This window comes from Meleagris gallopavo, chromosome 11 (genome assembly GCF_905368555.1).
Source record: "Meleagris gallopavo chromosome 11, MGAL_WU_HG_1.1, whole genome shotgun sequence".
Classification (NCBI taxonomy): Eukaryota; Metazoa; Chordata; class Aves; order Galliformes; family Phasianidae; genus Meleagris; species Meleagris gallopavo.
Window position 1 is genome coordinate 4613861 of NC_139414.1, and position 19702 is coordinate 4633562.

General features: G+C 50.3%; 1 protein-coding gene across 1 annotated transcript in view; it reads left to right on the forward strand.

Moving 5' to 3' along the window:
- The first annotated feature begins 5916 nt into the window (after positions 1 to 5916).
- Positions 5917 to 19702, forward strand: part of ST6GAL1 (ST6 beta-galactoside alpha-2,6-sialyltransferase 1) — a 32581-nt gene continuing 18795 nt past the window's right edge. Inside the window, 2 exon segments of the mRNA XM_085233240.1 lie at positions 5917 to 6695; positions 14262 to 14419. The gene's annotated coding sequence lies outside the window, so the exon portion shown is untranslated.

Below are 19702 nucleotides of genomic sequence, written 5' to 3' on the forward strand. Positions count from 1 at the left end.
TGTGTGGGGTCAGGTGGGGAAGGTAAAGGGCTGGAGGGTGGCCATGGACATGGGTGGTTTGGTGGGGATGTAGTTTCGGTGGGAATGCTGGGGCAGCTGCTGGTGGTGCCTGCCAACAACTCAGCCATCCCCATGCAGTCCTTCCTGCAAGATCACATCCTCCTATCTCTTTTCTTCCTGTTGTGTAAATGTGCAGGAGTCATTTTTGGCCACCATCGTTTTTCCATTTGCTCAGGTATTGACCCAGGGCTGCAGGCTCCGGTGCCCTGTGCCATACATTTGCTGCTCTCTGCAGCACGATCAATGAGGTTTTACAGCATGCTTTTTTGGCAGGGTGCTGCAGGGCAGTTTGCAGGCACCAGTGAGCATCCCTGGGAGCTCTGACGAAGGGAGGCACGAGGGAGTTGCAGCTCTCCCCCAGGGCAGCGCTTCTGGGCAGCAGGTGGGATTTCAGGGCAGAAATCCATCTGCACCCAGCTTCCTTGTGTTTGGCTCCATTTTGGGACTGATGTGTCAAACCTGGGAGAAGTCACTGGAACAGCTTCAGGCTAGGCTTGCCAATGGAAACAGGATGTCAGCTTTTTTCCATGAGGTGGCAGGGTGGTGGAGCATCACAGCGAGCAGGGTCCCAGTGCTGCTCCGCGCTGGCTCACACAGCAAGATTCCTTGCTGTGCTTCTGGCACAGGTTTGAGCTTGTTTTGCATCAGTGCAGTGACTCTTTCCACTTAGACTGCCTCGGGTAACATTGGGATTAGAGACTGGGCATAAATCCTTCACCTCTTCTGTTCCCTTTTCTCTGGCACTTTTCTGCATATCACTGCTGTGTCACCCCTCATGTGCTGACGCGTGTACCGTGGTACATGGTGGTAGGGCGGGTGGCTGGTATTATTGTGGAGTATGAGCGATGCATATTTCATCACGGAGCTGTAAAGCTGATCAGAAATGAGAGCTGTATGTTTTTGCTTTGGGCTTTTCAGGGTGTAAATCAGCACAAAGCTCCTCAGGAAGTTGTACAGGCTGCTGCATCCATGACGCTTTTGGTGGGGTGTTTATGCTCAGGAGAAAGCATTTATGGTTGCTGCAGGGCTAAAGCAAGGCCTATGATGTCTTTAATTATTAATTTTTATAAGTGCTTGTTCTCCTGACTCAAGCAAGCCAAAACCGCTCTTTGACTGGCTTTAGCAGTAAATTGTTCTATTTTTCCTGGAATCGAATTACTTTGTTCCTGCTGCAGACCTTGCCTCCTTTTCACAAGGAAGACAATTGTGTGACTAGCCTGTAACGAGTTGCTCTGGGCTATCCCAGTGCTTTGCGTTCTGCTGGTTTGGAAAGCACCTGCTGGCTTCCAGCCCCACTGTGGGAAGAGCTGTGAGCGATGATCGGTGGCGTTGCAGCTGGGTGACAATATTTGCAGACACAGAGCCAAGCGGCAGCACACACAGCCATGGGAGACAGGTTGTGCCCCAGCCACTGAGCCCCAAGGCACTGAGCAATCCCTGGGATCTCTCTTCTCTTTCTTTCACAGAGCTTCTCTAGATTTGCTCGTTGTTCATCTTGCTCTCCTATGCTGCTCACCTGGTGGGTTTTTCCCCCTTCCTTCTGCATGTTCATAATATGTTATTTGCAGCCCATCTCGAGCAGAACATGAACCAAGAAACATCTGGGTTGCATTTTCCACTTCCAGTGTTAGATGCCAGCACAGGCTGGGAAGGCTGAGCAGAGTATGACCACTGCACAAACAGCAGCAGACTTTGTAGGATCTGGGGTGGGTGTATTCAGAGCACAGTGAGCACCGCAGTGCTCAGGTAGAGGCTCTTTTCCAAGGTGTTTTTCCCTGCATCATGGCGTGGTGCTTGGCCACAGGGAGGCCAATGCTGGGAGCCTCAGCGCAGCCTATCTGGGCTCAGCCCTGCATCCGTGCTCAGAGGGAGACCCCGCAAGGCTGAAGGCTTCTCTGCAGGAAGGCGTGCTTTCCGGTGCTCCTTTATAGGATTTTAATATGGTTTGCATGTCGGCACGCTGCCCGCAGCCTCCTCGCTGTGCTGTTTTCTGTGGATTATGTTCAATGGTATAAATTCACCTCTTTTTATATTTAGATACCCTGTGAGAGTAGTGACTTTAATAGAGACTGTTCTTTCTCTCTGCTTTGGCAAAGCACGTGCTAGCTCCCTGCTGTGCCTCTTCTCAAACGACACAGACGTTCTCCAAATAGCAAAGAGAGGGAAAAAAATAAATAAAAAAAAAAAATCTGAGTTGTTTCTTTTTTCAGATGGCTACGCACAGCTGAAAAATCCCCCCAAACACTTCCTTTTCTGACTTGTGCTTGCTCAGTTACTAGGGGCTCAGTGGCTGGGGCACAACCTGTCTCCCATGGCTGTGTGTGCTGCCGCTTGGCTCTGTGTCTGCAAATACTGTCACCCAGCTGCAACGCCACCGATCATCGCTCACAGCTCTGCAAGCTGCTCTAGTTTGTGATGAGCCTGCAAGCGTCAACATATGTTTATCAGAGATAATCAGGCCACTTCTGTGCACAGTAGCTCTGTCATCTCTTTTGTTTGAGGGCTTTCCACCTTCCTCTCGGTGTGTGGTGTCTTTTCCACTGCCTCTAGAAATAATTGACTTGTCTTGGTCGTTTTCTGCATCTGTTTGCCATGGTGCTGCCCAGCAGCCCTGCCGCTGCCCCAAGGCACTGACCTAAAGGAATGCTCTTCTTTCTCTCTTCTGTTTCTTTCACAGAGCTTCTCTAGATTTGCTCGTTGTTCATCTTGCTCTCCTATGCTGCTCACCTGGTGGCTTTTTCCCCCTTCCTTCTGCATGTTCATAATATGTTATTTGCAGCCCATCTCGAGCAGAACACGAACCAAGAAACATCTGGGTTGCATTTTCCACTTCCAGTGTTAGATGCCAGCACAGATTATTTTACAGAGCCTTATGTATGATGAGAATTTAAAAACAGGTGGGCTAAGAACCACTGGGGAAAAGATGTGGCCAAGGAGCGTGGGTAGGAAGTGGTCTGAGCTGCAGCTCATCTGCATCTGCACATCCCAAAGCTGCTTCTGCAAACCATTTGGGGTTTTGGTTCTGTCCCACCATAGCTTGCTGCCACTCTGGTCTCCCCAACAGGAACTTCAGGGTGGTGGTGTCCCCTGTGCCCTGCTCCCAACTCCCAGAGCAAAGCTCCCACCTGTCACCACAGACACGTCTGTGCTAAGTATGGGGACATTTTCTGTTTTGCATACTTGCTTGCTCTGAACACAGGGGGAAGGATCCTTATCTTTGAGCCACATATTTCAACCCTTTCTTCAGGTTCTGTTTCTCAGTGTGTGCATATGAGAGGGGCAAGACGGGGCTCACAACCTCCCTGTGTCACTGAGGACAGCTGGGCACCCATCTCCTGGCACCCACCTCCCACCCCCAGTGCTGCAGGCAGCTACAGGAGATGTTCCCCTCTGCCTGCCCTGCAGGCTGCAGAGCGGAGCCTGGCACGCCCCAATGAGGGGTCACCACACCGCCCAGTTCCTCCACAGCAAAACTCTGTAGTTATTTTCACACTTGTGAAACCAGCCTTGCTTCTTGCAGATCCGGCAGCCTGCAGGTAGGATGCTGGTTTAGCCTTGTTGCCATCACTTGCATGCTCCTTCTCACAGCTTCCTGCTTTTTGCTCGGTTTGGGTTTTGCAAACACTTCCCTGCCCTCTTCCACTGCTATGGTGTCACCCTGCCTTCCCACCCTTACCCTAAGCCCCCTGCATGACTCCTGCTGTTTTTTCCCATGTTCTAGCAATGCCTTCATTCCTGTTACATTTCTAAGCCTGGAACGAAGGAGTCATGGAGTGACGTGACATCCCTGTGTGTCATCAGCAATTTTGTTGTGTGCCTGCAGTTGCAGTGGACCCAGTTCAGCTGGAATTATGCTGGTCATCCATGCCTGAGGATTTGCTTCCCAAGTGCATGGTCCCACCCAGTTCTGCCTGTGCTGTAAATAGAAGGAAAAGCTGCAAAAAGATGCATTTTGTGGAAACACAGAGGAATGGCATATACCTCAGCCTTTTGAAGTCTGTTGGCCTGTTTCTAGTTCACTGAAAAGGGAGGTAAGCAATCACTTCGTTTCTTGAAAGTAAGGAGAGGGCTGGTAGGAGACTGGGCATGGATGGAGGCAGTGCTGGCATCCCTAGGCAGGGAGGGCAGGGTGATAGCAATGGGGAAGGAAGGAGCTGCAATATTAGATGTGATGTCTTGAGAGGTTTCTCAGCCTCCCTGCATCCGATCAGCTCAGCCAGACTCCTACATCTCTGCACACACATGCACCAGCTGCAGGTAAAGTGATGCTGTGGCTGCTGTTTCTTCCCTCTTTCTGCGGGAGGCACTTTCTGTGTTGAAATTCTATGTTTTCCTGACTGTGTTACATCATTGCTTTCTGTTTGTGCTTTCAGGATTTCATAGGTCGGTGGCAGTGCTGACAGCCCCACTAATCCTTCGGTGAGCCCTTTGTGTTATGGCACAGAGCCATAACCTCATGGAGAGGTACATCCTCCCTGTCCCTGCGTGCTCCTGACAGCTCGCCCAGGAACGCCCGAGCTGTGCTCAGTGTTACTCCAGCCACTTTACAGCTTGCAGTGTGGACAGGACTGGACTTTTCTTCCAGCAAGATGCTGCTGCTGCAGATATTTAAAGATGTTTCAGTTACACTGTAAACTTAACCTCCCTACAAAGAGGCTTTCAGCTGCTGGCAGGTTCTGTAACAACAGCAAAGGCCTCATGTTCCCTACATGCTGTGGTGCAGCCTGTGGGACTCCAAGAGCTGCCTTCTTTTCAGCAGAAGAGGATGTCCTTATTTGCTAGGTTATCAGGGCTGATGGACTTTTCTGGCCTTAAGCAAGGTGATCACAAGGAGCTTGGGGAGATAAGTCATTCATATAGTCCGGTTTTGTTAGGCTTTAAAATATACAGGTTCCTCTTCTCCCATTTTCTACTTGCAAGGAACCAAAACCAGCGACACCATACATCACTCTGTTGGGATGCCATTCACAAGGATTGTCTGGGTGTTAATTGTCTAGATGTGGACACTCACCTGTGTGAAGACAACAAAGGAAATGATGGCTGCAGCTGGATGTGTGCTGGTTTTACGTGAACTGAAGCATGGCATGAGAAGCAAGGCTGGGCTGCTCTCAGCTGCCTGCTGATGAATGCACTGCTCTGCTGAGCTGCTAGCAAGCCCAGTGCCAGCCCTCGTTCTGCTCCAGGAGCTGACAGAAGCAAGGTGCCAGCCTGCACCCACCACCTGTGCAGGCAGAAGGTGAGGAAAATCTGGCCAACAGGCTCAGTGCTGAGCCCTTCCCTAGGCAGAATCCTGGCCTCAAGTGAGATTTTTCTTCCTCGTGCTGCAACCTGGTGACACAGAATTTTCCAGCAAAAAAAGGGATCTGCCTTTTATTTTTTATTTAGCTGGGGCTGTGTGTAGACTTGCATTTGTAATGTTGTCTGCAAGTGCAATTCGAGACAACTGAACCTTCCTAGTTGTTGCTGGGTATATGCTGGGTGCCAGCAGGGATTACAGATCCCTTCCCACGGCTGTTGCTGCCCAGGGTCTGCCATTTCTCCACCCATTAAATGTGCCACATATTTTATTGAGTGCTTACATCACAACAGTGAGAGGAGACAAATACAAAAAGGGCGCAATGAGGCTCTCATAGCCTCCCTTGGCCCCAGGAGCTGGATTGGGCTGGCCAAGGAGGAAACAAACTGGCTTAACTGCTGTTTTTCTTTTTTGCCCAGAAAGTGTACCCATGGGAATGCGGCCAGTAGGAAGCATCTTGCTCTTATGAGACCCAGGATGCAGCAGGGACATACTCTGTTTCTTCAGGGCAAAAACTCGTCCATTGGGGTACGTGAGTCAACAGTGGCAGCCTACTGTGGGAGCAGCATGGGACACGGAGGCTATGGGAGACATGTGGATGTGCCATGCCAGCAGGGATGGTAGAGCTTGGTGATGTGACCCATAGGGACAAGCTGGGCGGACTGGCCCTGCCAAATGCAGAGGGAATCAAGGGAGATGAGTAAAGCTTTCAGTATATAACAGACTGCCACACAATACAGCAATAAACTGCTCTTCATGCCTTTGGGGACAGAGGAGAAATTACACTAACAGAGATTTTGGAAAGAGAATGGGAGAAGCTCTCCAAGCGCAGGGTGATTCAGCCCTGGCAAAGGCGCAGGTTGCGACATGTCCATCAGTGGCTGCTGGCAGGGCAGCGCTGCACGGGGCAGCGAGGGTGGACAAAAGGGATTTGGGGTGGGGGGCTTCTGATCTCCCACTTCTATAGCTGCTTTCACTGCTCTGAGGCCAGACCGTTGAGGAGAGGTTTCCTGCTGTTGCACAAAGTGCAGCCACCTGTGCAGGTCCGCGCGGCGGCAGCTCGGTGTTCATCAAGCTATGAAAGCTTCGAACAAAGGAATTGAAGATGGGACTGAATATAAATAGGACTCGGGACCACCTCGATATGCCTCTCCAACAAGTTCACGAGGAAGGTTTTGGAGTTTGATAAGAGCACGTTCCTCTTTCAGCGGGGCAAATAAGATAAAGGAGTGCCTGCTCCTCCGCGGTCACCCTGCCATTGCTGCGCTGCTGCGGCGCGGGAGGACGGCGCCAACAAAGGGCTGGCACGGCTTTGTTCCGCTAAGGAGCGCGGCACAAGGTGGGGATGGAGCCAGGCGAGGCAGCGCCCTGCATCCCCCGCAGCGGACCCGGCTGCCCCCGGGCAGGGTGGGGTAGGTGGGTGAGGTTCTCCGCGGAGTGGATCGCTTCCATTCATCTTCCCGTTCTGTAACGCTTCCAGAGCCGGAGGAAGGCTTCGCTTTTCCGTGGGTGGTCCCCTTCCTTCCTCTGGCAGCGTGGGGTGGGAGTCTGGGAGCAGCCGAGGGGGGTGAGCGATGCCGGGAGGCGGGGGCGTGCAGCGTGCCGGCCGTGTGCCAGCTGCGCTACCGGGGGGCACCGGGGGCTGTGGGGTGGTCGAGGATCCACGAGTGGCGCAGCAAGGAGTGCACGGGTTCCGACCTGGGCTTCCCGGCAGGGACTTAGCAAACTCAGCCCGGCCTCAGGTTCCGTGGGTCTGAGGTTGAAGCTGGGTCGGTGCTGCAGAGCTGTGGTTTGGCAGGAGACGGTGCGCTTCGCAAGCGGGACTTGGTTCCTGCGTGCTCAGAAGGGGCGGCAGCTCTGCCAGCGTTCTCTGCGTTTATGATATGGGCAAGATCACCCAAAGGCATGTGGGCAGGGAACGGCGTCGTACCACAAAGGCATTTCTTGGGGAGGACGGGAAACTCGCCCTCGCCGCCCGGCTCGCCAGGACCCCCGTGCCAGCACATCGCTTTGCCCCAGCACCGCTCCCAGAGCGGCACGGGGACCTGGCGATGCGCAGCGGCAACAAAGGGGCGGCGGCGGCGGTGCAAGTGCCGGGAGGGCGGGGGCAGTACCGGGGGGGATTGCAGTACCGGGGGGGAGGTTGCAGTACCGGGGGGGGATTGCAGTACCGCCGCCGGTCCGGGTGCGTGCTTGCGACGCGGGGAGGAGCGCGCGCCGCCCCCGTGAGCGCCGGGCCGCTGCCGAGCGGAGGTGCGGGCCCGTGAGTATTGCGGGAGCGGAGCCGGTGCGATGGCCGGAGACGGGGGGGATCGCGGGGAGGGAGAGCGATGCGTTCTCGGCGATGCCGCTCGCTGGCGCGTCCTTCCGAGGCCGTGCTATCGATGAGAAGTGCCGCTCTCTGTGCTACGTCCGTAAGTTCAGGTCCGGGAGCGGCGGCGGTGTCCGGCGGCGGCCGTGCCGTGTGCTCAGGGAGGAACGTGGGCCATCTCCTCCACCTGGTTGGTCCCCGTGCAGGCGAGGCTCCGATAACGTGTCGCGAGTACGGAGGTACGTTGTCGTTGGCCGAGGGCAAATTTTTCTGCGGTCGGAGTAAGCAAGTGTGTGAGTTTGTGGTGGTTGCTGACAGTTCTCTACTGCGGGGGCTGGAAATGAGTGTGAGGACGAGTCCCAGAATGAGGCTGCCGAGGGTGCGGTAATTAACGGCAGAGGGGACGCAGCTGATGATGCTCCAGAGCTTTGGCGGCGTCTTTAGTGCTGAGAACACGGAGCCGGAGCCCACCTGGAGCTGCCTTCCTTGCTCTGTGGTGCTCGAGGTGCGTCCCTCTGCTCTCATGAGCCGCCGACCCGGGGCACGGGCAGCTGTGTCAGGGAGAGATGGTGCAGCGGGGTCACGGTTCTCCTTCCTCCTTACGGAAGGGCCGAGCAGCACGTGCAGCCCCGGGGGAAATGTCATTTCCCTGTTCTCAGTTCGGCATTTGTAAAGATGACAACGAAAGATCTGACAGTATTGCTTTGATGATGCTGTATGACATGCGTTGGCCTCTTTCATAGACCTTGGCGTTGCTGGAAGTATGCAAATCACAGTTCTGCAAAGGATTAGCAACCAAAGAGCATTATGAATTGGTCTGTCCTAACACAGCCCTCCTTCAGTTGCTCACCTCCGTCCCATTTCTGGAGCTCAGGAGGGATGATGTTGCTGAGCATGGGAAGGAACTCTGCACCAGAGATCATTCTGTGTTCAGAGAACGTTGGAGATGAATTCCTCACTGCTTCAGGTGTGCCTGGAGTTGGTGCTGCTCAGCGATGTGCCTGGGGTGTGTGAGCTGGAAATGGTGCCTTTGAATGCAACTTTAGTTATAATTGCGCTGATTAAAGATCTAGGACATGAAAGGAGGTGCTTTCAGTTTGAAGCGCTCTTAGATATCTAGCCAACGGGAGTCAGTTATCAGATGTGCTCATTGTGTAATTAAAAACCTTGGAAAAACTTACTTGAGGCATTTGTTTATGGATAAAATTCAGGTTCATTGGCTTTCTTAGCCACACTCAACCTCCAGTGAGGTGTGAATCACAGAATTATGCATTGAGTTGGAAGGGACCATCGTGTCCAGCAATAGTGCTGCATCAGTTCCTGCTTTAAGGTAATGCTTAAGCACATTGTTATCTTTCATGATAATTTCAGCTCTGTAGTTTACAGAACTGCCAATAACAGGAAGAGGTGTCTGTGTATGGGCTTCCCACCGTGTGCCAGTAGGCTGCACATGCTTCTCCAGTTGTGTTTATGGATGCCAGCTTTGGGAAAGCTCCTTTGGAGTGCGCACATGGAATCACAGAATGTTCCAAGTAGGAAGAAGAGACCCATAAGGATCATTGAGTCCAACAGATAATGATGTTTTCATCTGCAGACATAGGGTATCATGTAGAACTTGGATCCTAGGAGCTCATGTGTAGGAATGCATGGCTGAGCATCTCCAACCTGTGGAAGCTCTATCCTCTGGGGCTTTGTCCCTGCAGGTCCTGGGTGTTGCACCTTCTGGGCTCCGGTCTGCCCATCCCTTGGCAGCGCCTGGCAAGTTCCTGCTGTGCTTCTGCCTCGTGTTGGGTGTCTGAAGGCACAACCCTGCCAACACACTGTCAGATGATGCTAAATTAAATATTTGTTCATGATCTGCTGCTCACGAGTTATCAGAACGCCTTTTCTCAAAAAAAAAAAAAAAAAAAAAAACCCTGCTAATTCCTGTGTCCTTGTGAAAAAGGGCTTTTTGTGAGATATTCGTTTAAAATAGAAATTGAACAGACTACCCTCCTCATGCCAGCAGGATGCTGAAGGGCAGGGAGCCTACACTTTGTCCTTTCTGCTCCTGTGCCCTGGGTGCCCTTGTTTGCAGCACTGCCTCTGAGAGGACCTGGCAGCTGCTGAGATGCTGAGCTGAGTGATGTTGCCTTGGTCCTGCTGCCTGTGCAAATGCACAGCACAACTTCTGAATGTGTGTTCAGACACTGAGCAGGGACGGCATCTCCAAGGTGATCTCTACCTAATGCCTGCTGGCTTGGTGGGAGGGATGCAGGCATTCTGCAACACTCAGTCCCTCCCCTGGGGCACAAAGTATCTGGGCTGTGCACAGCTGTTTGGGTGAGACCTGGTTTGAGTCCAGGCTGCCACGTGCACCTTGCGTGCAGATGTGCTCTTAGCAGCTCCTGGTACTGGTGTGTGTGCGTGTCCTGCAGCCCTGGATGCGGCTGAGACTCCTGACCCTCAGAGAAGCTGGAAACAAACAGAGTCTCCCATCATAAACTGTACATCTGTTCCTGCTTATGATGAGTGGAGCAGTTTGCGTTTTCAGCTGTAAAACTTTGCAGAAAAGTGGATAGAGAAATACGTGCTCTGTGTTCGGGCTTTTCTTCTGTACCGTTGTAACGCTGCATCTGCTGGCTAGCAAATCAAAGGCGTTCAGGTCAGTTCAGATTTTCTGCAGGTACCTTGTGTGCACTGACAGAGTTCATGGCCTTATAGGAAGCGCGCTGACAATGCAGAGGGTTGGAGTGACAATAGAAATTGTCACCTCAATCTTGCAGCAATTACAGCTGCTTACTGAGATGGCTCTCCTGGGGACTGGAATTGGTCCATGGTCATTGTTTTCCCCCCTGGAGATGAGAGCTCTCAGGGCTGCTTTTATCTTGAGACACCGTTTAACTCGAAGTGCTGGAGTGAAGAGGGGTTTTCTGGATTCGTTTGCGGGACAGGGCTGTCAGGAAGCACTGCTGGCTGAAGGGCAGTGCAGAACGCCCTATGCCTGCTGAACACAGTGACTTGGGCACAGAGCAGCCCATTAACAATTATGTTGTAAAAATAAACCAAGAAATACATAAATCACGAGGTTTCCAAGGGTCCTCCAGATCCTTGGCAAACTTGAATCCTATTTGAAATGTTCTTTGATTGATTAGAGAAGATGCCTTCATGCTGTGACTTGCACTGACAATCAAGATCAAAACTTCAGGCATGTTCTTGCGAAAACTAAGCTGGGATGTCCTGCTTCTTGGTTGTTCCTTCTGGATTTTTATTTTTCTTCCCTGGCTACAGTTCTGCATAACTCCAAGATTTTACTTTGGTCCCAGGGGGGACAATCAGTGTGTTATTTCTTGTCTGTCCTTATGACCCAGCTGTAATCCTGTAACACATTGTGCTAGCAGGAGACCCTAAGGAAATCAGAGATCTGAATGTACAGGATAATAGTTGTTAGACTCAAACTGTGCTTGCCTTTTTTTTAGGGTACATTTCAATATACATGTACATTAATTCCCAGCCCAGCTTTCCTTCCCCCAGCAGAGACTCAGTGTGAAGAACTGCTGGGTGCTGGGCCCTCCACCAGCACTAACAGAAGCCCTGGCTGAGACTCCTATGGGCTGATGGTTTGAAATACTGCACCTATTTTAGAAGGGTCTGGAAGATGCTTGCTGTCTTCCAGGACAGGTATTGTGTCTGTGAATTTGAACCTTGTTTCCTGTTAACAGCTTTTCTTGTGGCCTTTCAGCATCACTAAAGTAATGTTTACAGAGGTGTGAGAAGCATTTGGGAGAGGGAGTGGAGATGTTTATCTGGTACTGACAAGTGCAAAGGTGGTAACTTACTGCCAGTGGGCAAATTTGCTAGGGATTTAGTGTGTCAGTGGAGGAAAGCAGTGCTTTTCCTCCTTCCTCTTGGCACCCTTTGGGGCTGAAAGTGACCTGTTGTGCTGGGGGAGCAGCAGACTTAGCAGAGAATCAGGAAAGCACCAACTCATGGAAATAAAGGAACAAAAAGGGACAGGTGTGCTGGAGTCAATGGAGAGAGACACAGGGTGGTGGAGAGGAGGAAGGGAAGGCTGAGGGATAAGTGGAACAGGGATGGACTCAGGTTGGAAGAACCGGGAGCAGGGAGGAAGGCAATAGTCACGGGGGTTCTTTAAGGCTGAGGAGGGATTGAAATTCATTATTGTGCCTGTAATATGAAGGGGTGATTTGAGATGTGAGTGCCAAGCTGGAAAAGCCGAAATAACATTACTGGAAGAACACTTTAATTGAAGAATGACTCGCTTGATGAGTTAGTCAGACTGTCTGCTCATGATATAAATTGGGGACCGAGGGATCGTTGCAGTTTTCTGGCTCAGCTGTCTTGAAGTCTGGCCAAATGGGTAGTTCAGCTATGAGCTGAGGAGTCTGGAAACACAACCAAAGCTTGGCTTTGAGCAGTGACCCCACATGCTGTATGGATATCTGTGGGCTGTGCTGAGCCCTCAGCCATATACAAGGGTCATGAGTCTTTGGGGGAAGAGCTGTTGGAGGCATGCATGGAAAGAATCTCATTTTCTGTGGGTTAATGTGCTACTTGTTATAACTGTCACTGCTTGCTCTGTTACAAGTGTGGGTTTTGGCTGGGAATGTTTTAGGTACTGTGGCTATGGCTCAGCAATTTCATATGTGGTTAGCAGCGCCTTCTGGAAAATCAGTGGGAATTCCTTCAAGTCTGCACCTGAGGAAAAGTCAAGTTCATTGCCACGTATGGTGTAGCTGCCTTCCCTCCCTCTCTTACTGGAATCCCATCATTCCCCATTTGCCCTGGTTGGTAAGGGTGGTATGGCAGCCCCACAACTCAGCTTTTGCTGTGGTTTTGATCCTGAGAGAAATCCTGCAGTAGTTCTCTCCATGAATCTGTGGGCAAGTGTATTGGTTCACATGCATAACCAGTGCGTGAGGGATTCAGCAGCCTCTGGTTTTGGCTGAGCTGCTGGTAAAGAGTTCATCTTGTACTCCTTCATCACCTCTCTGTGCAAAGCACCAGGCTCCTTCAGAGGGACAGCACTGCTGTGATGCAGTGCAACGTGCGCTTCAGGCTTGAGGAGCTTTCCCTGTTACTATGGCCATGCAGTCAGATGAATATTTTATTAGATATTTGTGGATTGTTTAATTAAATGGATAAATAATCATATCCTTTAGACTTGGGAGAAAAATTCAAAGAATGTAAATTTTAGAGCTAATCTTAATTAACATTTGATGTAAAAATGGTGTTAAGTTTCATTGTGAACAATCTTTAATTGAATTTTGTTTAGTTCACGCTGGAAGTGAATGAAAATGGATGAAACTCAAGGTTACCTGAGCTAGAAATGAGAAGGCATATGGAGGTCATTGCTGCATATGAACTCATACTTTTAAAATTCATGGCTGTCATTAATTTGGTTTGGTTTTTCCCATCTGTCTCCATGCAGACAACACTCCAGAAGCATGTCTTGTTTTGAGGTATTGTAGAGATGCCTTTTTCCTTTCCCATATTTTAAAAGACTTGTGGTGGCATTCGGGGATATAACAGCATTAAGCAGCAGCAATAAACAAACAGGATTTCTTTTACCAGAACACAGTGGAGTGTTTTCCTCTGCCAGAGCCGCCCTGGGGCACTCATTGAAGCTGAGGAAAGATGGAGGAGACATAATTTATGACCTATGGAAAGAAGAGTAAAAGAATTAATAACAAATCATTAAGGTTGAAAAAGGCTTCCAAGATCATCTAGTCCAACTGCCTGCCTACCACCCGTATCACCCACTGACCATATCCCTTGGCACAAGGGCAACTTCCCATCCAGCAACCACAGGTATTCCTGGCAGTGCTGGTGTTGGTGCTGTAGATAGTTGTATGCACATTTGGAGAATGTAACTTGTGAGCCCTGCCCAGCACTTGGGATCCCTGCTGGAGGCTGGGCTGCTGGCTGTGTGGGTCAGACCATGCCAGGCCATGTGCACACAAAGGGAACTTGCCTGGGGCAGCGTAGTTATGGGAGGCTGTGTTTTTCAGGAGGATTGTGTGCACTGATTTGCTAAATAGTCTTGTGATTAGTGTCTTATTTAAGAGGATTTTGGGACACGTGTTGGAGTGGCACCACGTTTCTGCTAGATGTAGGGGAGAGGTTAGAAAAATGAACTGTGTAAAGGCCATGCTGTGCTTCTGGCCAGGCCCATGGGATATATGCTGTGCATTGCTGCTCCACTATACCGTGTCTATGGGCAGTCCAGGAGGCAGGGAGCCCTCATGTGCATGGGGCTTTAAAGGGGCTGTGGTTCTGAGACTTCCTTAGAAGCCCTCAGTTCAGCCCTGTGGGTGGTTTCGTCTGCCCACAAGTTTGTGTTAGAAGCTCTGACCTCACGTCCTGGTGTTGGACTCTGGGCTGTTCTGCAGCCCACAGCTCATGACCAGCGGATATGGTCCTCAGGAAAGTTTCACTGATTGCTGTTTGGACACTGTGTGCAGCTTTACTTGAGCACAACTCATGTTTAAAGATGCTGGCAGCTCAGTCACTGCTTTCACCGCTCTGTATTTTCTGATTAGCCTGTCTGGCTGATGTGACTGTTTCATCTGGTCTCCTTAATTTCTTTCCTAGGCCAGCAAGCTCGATTAGAAGCGAGATGAGGGCATGAAGAGCTGCTTGCATGGCACAGATGTGGCAGTGGCTCATCTGGACACCACCTAGCCACCCCCTTGTGACTGGAAGAGTTTGACAGGAGCTGCTGAGAACAGCGAAGCATCCTGGAAATGAAGGTGACAGTCACGTTTCCTCCCTTCCCTACCCCCGTTCTTGCTTACACAGGCCTGGCAGTGAGAGCATGGCTGCTGTCAGTGCAGTAAGGTCACATGTATTTGAAGCCCCTGTTTGGACTGGGACTGCTTCACGTTGCATGTGGAGTTGGGAGGGCGGTGAGGAGAACTGGGAGGGCTCTCTACTCTTCCTGTCACAGCTATCCTATACTTCTTGTAAAGCAAAAGAAAACACTGATTCTGCTGCTTGTGGGAGCTTTTGTGGATATTGATACGTACTAGCTAAGCCTCAGAGATAAACGTCTAAGCTCCAGTTGGTTATTCTGACTTGCACGAAACTCCTGTCTGTGTGCAGGGGCTCATTCTCGTTAGGATTTTCCCCAGAAATCCTTGGAGATACTGCCTGTGTTGCTGGGTCAGAGAATTTTACCCGGATGGTTTCATAGCTGACCTCAGCTGGCTGTGCCTGGGCATCTCTGTCCTTTCACTGCTGCTACCCCTACACTTTTTCCCTCTCCATCTCTTCTTTCCCACTGACAGTCTACCCTTATCACACCTCTGCAAGCATTCATTAACTGTTTCCCTGAATGATTAGCTAGTCCAAAAGGTCTGTACCGCATAGAGAATATTCCTAGAGCTCTGTGCTTTAATGTGGGGCCTCATTAGTCCCATAATTATGTGAATGGGCTACCCTTTGGCACACAGTTAGTGTACACCGTTCGGCTTTCTGGTTCACGCAGCAAGGCTTTGGGTATCCTGATCAGGAAGGTTCTGGTGCTAGGAGCCCTGGGGGGTTTGGTTGGGCTCTTTATTTAACACCACGTTCTCCTGTGCAAAGGGAAAACAAAGGAAAGCAAACTTGGTAAGGGGATTTTCACAGGTGGCTGTAGCTATGGGTTTTGGATTTGTGCCTGTTCTCATGCATGCAGAGAGGTTGAGAGGATTTCATTGTCCAGCTGCTTTTTTCAATCCTTAATTTCCTGGTATCAGGAATGCCAGATGAGGGGGGCTCTGCCTCCTCCCTGCTTCCTCTGTCACTGGAAACATGCTAATCTTCCCCCTCTGTTTAAAACCTGCATTTTTAACACGGAAAATGCACCCCCTCTTTCTTTCCTTCTGGCCAGGAACGCTTGTGCCTCTCAGTGTTGTGTTACCTTTAGCATTGCAAACCGAAGAGCTGCAGTGCTGGAGCTGCTCAGCCTGCCAGGGGCTGCAGAGTGGCTGTGCATGGGGCAGGCAGCACTGTGCTTCTGCCAGGGCTGTTGTGCTGGGGCTATGGGGACCTGGAGGGCACCAGCAGCACTGGGAATGCACTGCTGGAGGTAGGTGAGTGGGCAAGAGGAAGGGCACAGCATGCTGCCTGGGACATCTTTGGCAGCTGTTGTATTTGTGGGGCAAGAAGGAAACGGAGCTGGAGAGGGCTTCTGGTGTGGATAAGGGGAGCAAATAAAGCAGGCCAGCCACACAACGTTTCCTCTCTAAAACACTGGTTTTGGAAATGATGGTTTTTGTTTGTTTTTGGTTTGTTTCCGTGTTCCTCTGTGAGAATCCTCAGCTGTTGGGACAAAGAATTGTCTTGGGGTGTGGCCTTGGGCTTGGTGGTGAGCTAGCAGGATCTTGGAGGGCTGCAGCGTGTGGGAGTGGGACTGGGCCTCCCTGGGGAGATCTGGCAGCACAGAGCAGCTCTGCCTGCTCCTGTGAAGCATAAGTTTGCAACAGTGAGTGTTATTCTGGCCTTGGTTGGATGCCAGTCTTTAGGATACCAGAAATCTAAGGCCAAGTTGACCTCTAAAGCACAGCTTTTGCTTTTAATGCAGAGGTATTCATTCTCTGAACTGGTTGAATGCACTGAGAACTTTCCTTCTGTTTGTGCCAGGACAAAGTCTCCTTTAGAAATGCTGAGAAGTCCTTCTGTTGGACAGCCAAACCCAATCCCCTTTTACTAAATATGATTTTGGATGAGGCAGCCTGGTTAGGCCTGGCTTATAATTTGCAAAGTCTGCTGGGGGAGTTAAGTATTTGAAAATCAGGGGTGCATTTGGTCTGCACAAGCCCCTTGTCAGCAATGTTTAGCCTGTCAGTATCTGGAATGGAAAAGGGCAGTTTCTCTTTCCTACTTTGGGCTCATTTGAAATAGGGAAGCATGAGCAAAAGCTCACCCCACCCCATGGCTCCCTGCAGTGGCTGGGGGGAGCAGAGCCCTGCCCACTGCTGGGAGCGATGCCCTGCACTACCTGGAGCCAGGAAGAGCACTGCAACATATGAGGATGATCCAAGGCTCAGAGTGCTGCATTTGCTTCAGCATGGTCCTGCAGGATGAGTGTCTGGACCAGCTGAGCACAGTGAGCAATAGCTTGGACTCTGTGCTGAAGTACTGTTCCCTCTAAAGGGTGATGCATGGATAACAATATTGCATAAGATAACGGAGTAGTTAAGTATGTGTAAGATAATGGAGTAATTAAGTGTTGCATAGGATAACAAAGCAATTAATTCTGCGTGCTTGATTCTGCCAACCCATCTGAGCCGTTTTGCTTCAGGATGTCTCCACCAGTGCTATCAGTTTTGAACAGCCCGGAGCTGGCCATTTGTGCATGCATCTAAAAGTCTCCTGGTACCAGTCTGCTTCTGCCTGAGTAAGGCTTTTGCTGTCTCATATTCACGAGGTCTGTGCAAAAGTCCTGGGCTTATTCACTTCTGCATATGTTATTTTGAAGTCATGGTGGTGTTAGTTAATGCTATGCAACATCAGGGTTTAAAGGAATGCTTGTGTATATGCTTATGTGTAAACATATCTCAGTGTGTGTTTATATTTGGTTTTATGTATATGCACGTATGTTTCTTATATTTATAGGTGTAATATGGCAGTGCCCTTGGTGTGGGTTAGAGCTGTACTCTGCTCCAATCACTGCATAGCAGGTGGCTTGCTTGCTGCCTTTTCAGGTTTCTAGATGCAGTTGCTATAGCTACTTGCCAGCTCCTGGGGATAAAAGTGACCACCTCAGGCGTTACTTCTGACTTGAAGCATCCTATGGGACTTGTACGTCAGCTCTGAAATGCACAGCATCTTGGTGAGCAGGAGTCCGGAACAGGCACTGCATGCCTCGGGTCTGGGAGAGATGGGAGAAAAGCTGGCCAAAAAAAAGCAGATGGGAAAAGGACTTCCAAAAGGGGATGTTCATGGAGAGAAGGAGGAGGTCTGGAGGTAGATGTGAGGATCTCACTGAGGCAGGAGAGTAACTGCTCACCACATCAGCCTGAGTAAGAGCTCCAGAAATTGAAGCATTCCCTCGTACGAAGCCAGTGCTGGAAGGAGAGTGAAGGGGCTTGGGAAGGACGTCCCAGGAAGGAGAGTGCTGGAGATGCAGGCGTGTTAGGAAGGTGCCTGGTTCCACGTAGGTCACACCTGAAGCTGGCAGAAGCAGCTGTATGGTGGGAGCTGCTTTGCAGCACTGCACTGACACAGAAGGGCCTCCCAGCTGCTGGTGGGAGCAGCTCTGGAGGGTGTTGTGCATCCTCAACCCCTTAAAAATAGCTGCAGTCAGAAAAGTGGTTTCATTAAGCACTAACCACCGGTGCCTCTGCGCTAGTTGCTGGAGCACTTGTTTGATCAGATAGTGCTGAACGCTGTGCTTTCATCTCTGGGCGGCGGCAGAGCCCTGACTGACTCAAAGGGTGCAGGGGACCCACAGCCTCAAGGTAAGCACATGGGAAACTTCCTTCCAGCTTCCTTCTCTCACATGCCTCTGAGCTGCCAGATCTTCTGGCTGTACCCTGCAGAGATCTCCAAAGGAACTCGTGTCTTCTCTGTGAGTGAACTGGCTGGGAGTAGGTAAGAAAACCTGGAGGTGACTGTAGTCTGAAGAAGGGCCAGCTTGGTCTGATGGAGGTTGCTTTGCAGGCTGTATATATCGAGCACTGTGTCATCTCCGTGCTGAGCTCTGAACAACATGAAGTTTTGGAGCAGCTGAGAGAGGTGTTGTGCTTTGCTTGTACTGGTGTGCATGAACTCCGGTGTTTGGTGAGCTTTTAGAGCTCATTGGAAAGGGAATAGGGGGGTTAACTGCAAGTTTTCTTGCTTTGGCAGCACTGGTGCTTTGTCATATTTGAGAAGGACTATAGATAAAGCTTTATGGAGGTACAGTCTAAGTTGAGACTTAATATGTGGTTCAAAGTGAAAAGAACTTAAAAACTGGGATGGGCTGATAACGTTACTGCTGTACTTTGGGAAGAAACTGAAAATCATTGTTCAGGCTTCAGAGGATATTCACTAAACTAATGATTTTGTTTAACTGGCTATTTCTATATTTAACACTTCAGAAAGAGGAAAAAGAAGTTGGAGAAGATGACTTGTAGTAGTCATTTCCCTTGATGACATACCGTTATGGTCTCTATGCATGTTGGTCAGCTTTCTAAAAAGCCTTTATTCCAGTTACATAAATTTCTTTGTGTATCCTGAATTCATTCTTTCTAATTCAGTGATCAGTGGGGATATAAGAGCATAAGTATGTAATTATACGTATTTGTAATATATCCTATATAGAGATACACATACATTTCAGTGGGAGCAGAAAAAACTTAGCTGAATTGACCTGAATCTTGGAGGTGGGGGAAAATATCACTGAAATGCAAATGAGTAATCTCAAAATAGTTGTAGAGGACTCTGTTTGGCTTTTTACTAGCTTTTGTTAGCTCTCGTGTTGCAATGATGCAGCTTCCCCTAAAAGAGAGGAGACAGTGAGGGTCTTATGGTGTGATTGGCCAAGGGTAGGAAGAAAGGCTGCGTGCTTGCAGAAGAGTGGGATGGTAGAGAAGAGACGAGCTCAGGTAAATAATATGGCAGAAGAGGCAGCTGTGCATCTGTATGCTCATCTTGCTTGTGCTCATACCCAAATGCAGCAGACTGTATTTAGAGTTGACTTTTGGTTCTCTTGCCTGTGCTGGAAATCAGTCTTGTGCCAGAGATTTGCCAGGAGGACCCCACGATGGCCACTGCTGTGTGCCTTCAGATCTCCTGGCAAGCTCAGGCATGGTGTGGTGGAACCACGGATCCCATTCTGACATTTCCCTGGAGGGGGAAAGTTGTGGGAAGGTGCAGGGGTACACTGCTGGGGAGGATCCCTTCCTCAGGAAGACTTGGGTTCACGGAGATGAAGAGTCAGCTAGGCTCAGCTGACTATGCTAGCATTCCCAAATAATTTGGATTTTTTTATTTCCCACACAGTCACTGCTGGAGGGGCTGCCTTGGCTAGAAAGCAAGTGAGCACATGGGCTGCTTCCTCGGACCCG